Genomic DNA, 6,355 nt, shown 5'->3' with positions numbered 1-6,355 from the left:
TCCTGTTGCTATCAGGAGGAATGAGTCTACGGTCACAAAGAAGCTAATCATAGATCAATAACTGGATTGTTTTAAATGTGACAACTCATGAAGAATGTTTCCTTTATACATAAACAACTGCCAGCGATCAAAACGGAGGCATTACAACCTTAAAACTTTACTATCTGCACTGTTCTCCCCAAAAACATAACTGGACAACTACAGTTATGTTTACTCAAGTACTTAAGTACAGTTTTGAGGTACTTGTACTTGACTTGAGTATTTCCATGTGATGCTACTTTCTACATTTCAGAGGGAAATATTGTACTTTCTACTCCACTACATTTATCTGACAGCTTTAGTGACTTTTCAGATGAAGATTTGACACAATGGATAATATAACAAGCTTTTAAAATACAACACATTGTTAAAGATGAAACCAGTGGTTTCCAACCTTTTTGTCTTTTGACGTCTTACAAAAAGCAGTGTGTAGTCGGGGTCACATTTCACATGTCTATGAGTTGTTAACAGCTCCACCAAATAGTGATTTTTCCCTCTAAACTTCTCACATGCTTTCATTTCAATAAATGTTCAAATGATCCAATATTTCAGCAAAAATCAAAGATTAGAGAAAAAGTCCAGAAACTGAAAACAGATTTGTGTATCAGAACTTTGTTTTTTCTTCTTTCCTCTCCCATTAATCATCTCACCACCCCTCAGATTTATCTGCTGACCCTTTGGAGGGGCCCGACCCCTAGGTTGGGAACCACTGGACTAAACTAGCTAACTGTATATAAAGTAGTGTAAACTAGCTCCACCTCCAGCAGCTACAACAGTAACATGCTGCTCTAACACTGATGCTTAACTATTAATAATCTAATGATGTCATATATAATAATATATCAGTCAGAGGGACCAAACCACTACTTTTACTGCAATACTTTAACTACATCAAGCTCATAATACTTATGTACTTTTACTGCAATACTTTAACTACATCAAGCTCAGAATACTTATGTACTTTTACTGCAATACTTTAACTACATCAAGCTCATAATACTTATGTACTTTTACTGCAATACTTTAACTACATCAAGCTCATAATACTTATGTACTTTTACTGCAATACTTTAACTACATCAAGCTCATAATACTTATGTACTTTTACTGCAATACTTTAACTACATCAAGCTCATAATACTTATGTACTTTTACTGCAATACTTTAACTACATCAAGCTCATAATACTTATGTACTTTTACTGTAGTAGGATTTTTCATGCAGGACTTTTACTTGTAATGGAGTATTTTTATATTGTTGTATTCATACTTTTACTTAAGTAAAGGATCTGAATACATCTTCCAACACTGCAGCTTATTCACATCTTCATTTCCTCTCACTTCATCTGTATGGCAAAAAGTTAAATAGTAGATTAATTTTTTCTGTACATGACAACATCTCACGCTGTGGAAATCTACCACTGATCGACACAAAGACGAGGTGGCGCTGTTGTCAAACCTCCTCAGGTAAGACTACAGACATCTGAGCTCACTAATGTCTCCCCCCCTTTCTCTCTCTCAGTCCGTCTCTCTCTCTCTCACCTGACTAATGACTAATTATCCTCAGGAAGCCTCATCAGGATCGAGGTGGGGGACAGGACGGGCGACGGAGCATTCAGACAGAGAGAAGAGGCAGACGGTGGGTGTCTGTCTCCTCCCTGGGCGTGAATCAGGCACCGCCGCCTGGCTGCTCACGGCGCACTAGCCAGCCAGAGAGGAGGCACTCACATGGCAGCGTCAGGAGCCACTGGATGGTATGATTACAGTGTGCTGTTCTCCATGTTGGCCTGGTTGTCTTGCTTCACTTCCCTGGTGCGTCGCGTACATCTGTCGCTGCTGAGAGCGAATCACTCGCTGTTTCAGCCACTGATGGAAGGCTCGAGTGTATTCCTCTCGTTAAGAAACGGTGCACAATTAATCGGGTGACGCTTAAAGACAAATATACCCCACAAATATCACTTAAGCCTGAATAAGCCTGCGTTCAATTCTGATTTTTTTTAGTCAGATCTGATCTTTTTCAACTAAACTGCCACACGTGCACAGATTGAATAACAAGAATAACATCATTTGCGCAACAGTCAAATCATAAACATGGATGACATGTGAGCACACATGTCCAGGATCATTAGTTGTGGACGATGGCAGACAGTACAGATGATGAGGAGAACGAGAAGGCGGCATGTGTGTTTTAACCGGGCTGTGAGGTGCCGACACTGAATGATGAAGACAGAACACGTGTGCAAGTGGCCGCAGATATGATATGAAAAAATCAGATCTGAGGCCAAAAAAAATCAGATTTAGGACACTTCAGCATGTAGAGTGAATGAAGACTCAGGTATTTATTAAACAGGAACTCCACTGATTTTCCAACTCAGCGTGTTTCCAGCTGTTCTTCTTTGTAAAACGTAGTATAAAATGTTTTGTGTCTCCAGAGGGAGCTGTGTGAAATCTGATAAACTGCCATAAGTGATGGAGGTGTGGTTAGCAGCTCCAGGAGACTGAATGAACTGTTGCATTGTGGGTAATGTAGGCACCAGGATTCTGACAAGGAAAAGCATGCATGTGAACTCATAGACTGTATAAAAATATGGACGGAGTTACCGTGACATCATCCGTTGGTTTCTGAAGAGCGGTTTTGAAGCTCCGGCCGTCGCCATCTTGGCAGTGCATGACGCTGCCTAACTCCCATCCAATCAAAAATGGGCCAGGCTGTAAACACGTTTATTTCTGCTGGGCATTTTAACATGGGGGTCTATGGGGATTGACTCACCTTTGGAGCCTCAAGTGGCCGCTCAAGGAACTGTTCGAGGTTCGATCTTAAAAATAAATCTCAAACTTGGTGCTGTAAGGTTCCACCTGCAGAGCACCAATCAGTGCTCAGAATGTACACAGGAGAACCAATCAGGCTCCACCTCTTTACCATGTGACCTCACTGCTCTGTGACTGTGGTTAAAGAAGCCGTAAAGATCATGAAATGTTGCTGAAACCTCCAAACTGATTATCTAAATGATTCTGTATGACACTGATACAAACACCAACTGAGATAAAGTCAGTTTTTATCTTGTTGAGACTCAGTGAGAAGCAGATTTTTACCTTTAGCAACCATGCTAGTCAGCTAGCTTTCTAAGTTTAATCACACAGTTAGCACAGTTGTTAGCAGTAATTAATTTTATTATTAGTAACTTAAGTTACTCTGATGACTTAACAAATGATAGCAGTGAAAGGCAAAATGTTAATATGTAAAAATATGAGCTATATTGTGGCTGCTAGCCGCTAATGCTAACGCTACCTGCTGCTAACTGGGTTTGTGTGTTTAACATTAAAACTTGAGTCCTGCAGCAGACGCATTGATGACAGAGAAACATTCAGAGCTCAGACACTGACAGAGTCCACAGTTTGTCAAAAAAGAGGTTTTTTTTTTAAAAATGGAGTAAATTTGGGAGCAGATAAAGACAAGAAAGGTTCTGACATGAAGAGCAACAGACAGAGACAACAGCAAAAAAAACAAAGCAGAGCAGATGAAGAAACATTTTTGAATGTTTTTTTAATCATATTTCATTTTGTTGTTGGTAAAACTTTGTAAACTGAATTATCAGTTTAAATCTGTCAGTGAAAACCAACATTTAAAACATGTCTAGGCCCAAATATCTTAAATCATAACTCCCTTCAGCAGTTCATACATAGATTTAGTGTAAATTAAAACAAAGTCAGAATCATCAGTTTCTATCTGAAATCCACCTGATCATGAAAACCTTTAAACATGTCAAAACATTAAACCTCAATATCTCAAAACCAATCAGACTGCAGATAGAAACTGATCAATCAAACGCCATGATTTGTTGACAATAAGAAAAATATAGAAAATCACTTAAAACCCAGATTTATGACGTTCACAGAGCATTTTCAACAGTTCAAAAAAGTCCCTCCACACACTACCTCCGATAGATTTGCCACCAGTGCACAACAGAAGATATAACAAACATACCTAGAAGTGCCTCATGAGGAAATAAAAGTCTGCTCCCAGAGGATTCCTCCTAAAAAACCTGAGTAGAAAAATGCAGCAGGTCAGAGAAGACATTCTTTTTCCTTCTGGGGCTTCCAGGGACAGAGCGGTGATTCTTCATCTCTTATCTGAACAGTATCTGTGTAGGTCACCAAGGCGGGGTAATGTCTTCCTGGTACCTTGCTAATGACAGGCCTTCCACTCCTCCTTCTTAAAGGTCATGACTAATTCCCTCCATCAGCCGCCTTGACACTGTGCAGGCAGAAAGAGGCCATAAAGCACCGGGAATATGAAACTCCAAAACTTTATGAGGACGGGCTGTGGGATGGCGCGCTGCTTTCAAATGGATTATTGCAAAGCAGCAGCCAAAAAAATGACACGCTTAATTAAAGAAAGACCTTCCAGAGCTCTCCTGCAAAGGTCAGGACTTACACCTTCCTCCAGACTGGCTGGGAGCCACACAGGTGGATGTTCAGGTACAATATTAACATCAGCAGCAGCAAGAAACCTGCATGTCAGCAGATATCTGCCTGCTGGAGTGTTCATGAGCAAGACGCTGACACCGACCTCTGAGGGAGGAAGTTTTCAATATGGATAAATGAAAGTACAAATTCATCTTCAGCTTGCACATTGTTTTGTTAAAGATGAAATAAAACATTTTAAATTGTTTCAGATCACGTCCTCAGTCATTTTGTGCACCTATTAAACAATATGTGACAAAAAATCAATTTCTTTGTATTTTTATATTAAAATCCAATCATGTCCTGTGCTGACGTAGGCTTGAACCAACCAATTTCAACCAATAATATCATGACATCCACCCATCAATCAATATTTAACTTTTAGCAGCACAGAGTTAAGAGTCATTATGACGCCTGTCTGTCCCGTTTCACTCGTTATTACATCACATCACATGCCCATTTAATTTCTTAGAGCACATGGTGACGTCTTCAAATGTCTTGTTTTATCTGATCTACAGTCCAAAATCCAAAGATATTCAGTTTTCTATCATCTATGAGACGCAAAAGCATCAAATCCTCACATTTGAGAAGCTGCAACCAGCAAATATTTGGCCTTTTTCTTTAGAAAATGACTAAAAAACAATCAACTAATCATTGCAGCTCTAAAGCTTCATCGCCCCCCAAGTTCAATGCTGGTGAACATTACAGGTAAAGGAAGGAGTCACTGGAAAATACTTGTTTCTGATTGGCTGGCAGGTGTCTGTTACAGTCGCATAACCTCTATTAAAGTGGAACTCCATCTTAAATTATTATTATTATCATTATTATTATTTATATGTGCTGTACACATAATCACATACTGTAGATTCCTGTTGATGTATTATAATAGAGTTGATATACCCGCCAGCCTCGGGTCCAGGAGATGCCGACCCCGCCAGAGGTTCAAACTCCACACAACTGTCACACACACACACACACACACACACACACACACACACACACACTGTTCTCCTGCCAGAAATACTCACCAGAGCAACAGTGACCAGCTGTCTTAAAACTTCACTTTGTACCTGCAATACAATGACATTATCTGGTTCAAGTTTAGGATGCTAACCTACTGAACTAACATACTGAACATGTTTAACATTACATCTGCTAAACATTAGCATATTAGCATTTTTTTTTCATTGCAAGCATGTTAGTATACAGACTCAGCTAACTGCTAACTCTTGTTTAAACAGAAAGCTAATCTGATTTACTTCTAGCAGACTCAGATTGTGAATTTTAATTTATGGAAATAGGAAAGGTCATGATGGAAACAGTATAGGGCGACAGCGTATTTTTAGCATCAGTGGAGTTTTAAAATGAGACGTGTGTGATATCACAGGGCTGTAGAGGAATGAGCTGAAAGAAATACTTGTCTGTTGAAGGGTTTGTCTATCTGTCCTGAAAATATATATGACATAAAATAATAAAAGTATATGAAAAGACATCATATCAAGGCATACATCTGCCAGGGAGGGAGCAGTGCTCCATATCCTCAACAGCAGAGAGAGATAAAAGTATGCGGTGTGAAGCATCTTCAGCCTGAGGGACACACCTAACCTTATCAGATAGATGAGAGGGAGGGAGGGGAAGTATTAAAGGACGGGACGCCGGACGGTCACAGCGGGGCTCTGTGTCCTCCTCTTTCCGTCCAGACAGCAGCAGACGCCTGTTGCTGTCTGCGGGCAGGCGACGCCACATCCTCTGTTTCCCATAAATCACCCCTGCGAAGATCAGCTGTGACAGGACGCTGATTCTATCAGTGAGCCGACTTCTGTACAGGTGATGACGTGACACTAACTGCACAT

General features: G+C 40.2%; 1 long non-coding RNA gene across 1 annotated transcript; it reads right to left on the bottom strand.

Annotated features, from left to right (window-relative positions):
* Positions 1 to 2,229: 2,229 nt before the first annotated feature.
* On the bottom strand, positions 2,230 to 5,609 carry LOC122992843. The gene is made up of 2 exons (XR_006406153.1): positions 5,531 to 5,609; positions 2,230 to 4,293 (listed from the first exon to the last, which is right to left on the bottom strand). It is a non-coding gene; the product is annotated as an uncharacterized LOC122992843 (long non-coding RNA).
* Positions 5,610 to 6,355: the final 746 nt, after the last annotated feature.

Source organism: Thunnus albacares, chromosome 11 (genome assembly GCF_914725855.1).
Source record: "Thunnus albacares chromosome 11, fThuAlb1.1, whole genome shotgun sequence".
Classification (NCBI taxonomy): Eukaryota; Metazoa; Chordata; class Actinopteri; order Scombriformes; family Scombridae; genus Thunnus; species Thunnus albacares.
The sequence above is the reverse complement of the archived record's forward strand: the minus strand, read 5'-3'. Positions and strand labels throughout refer to the sequence as shown.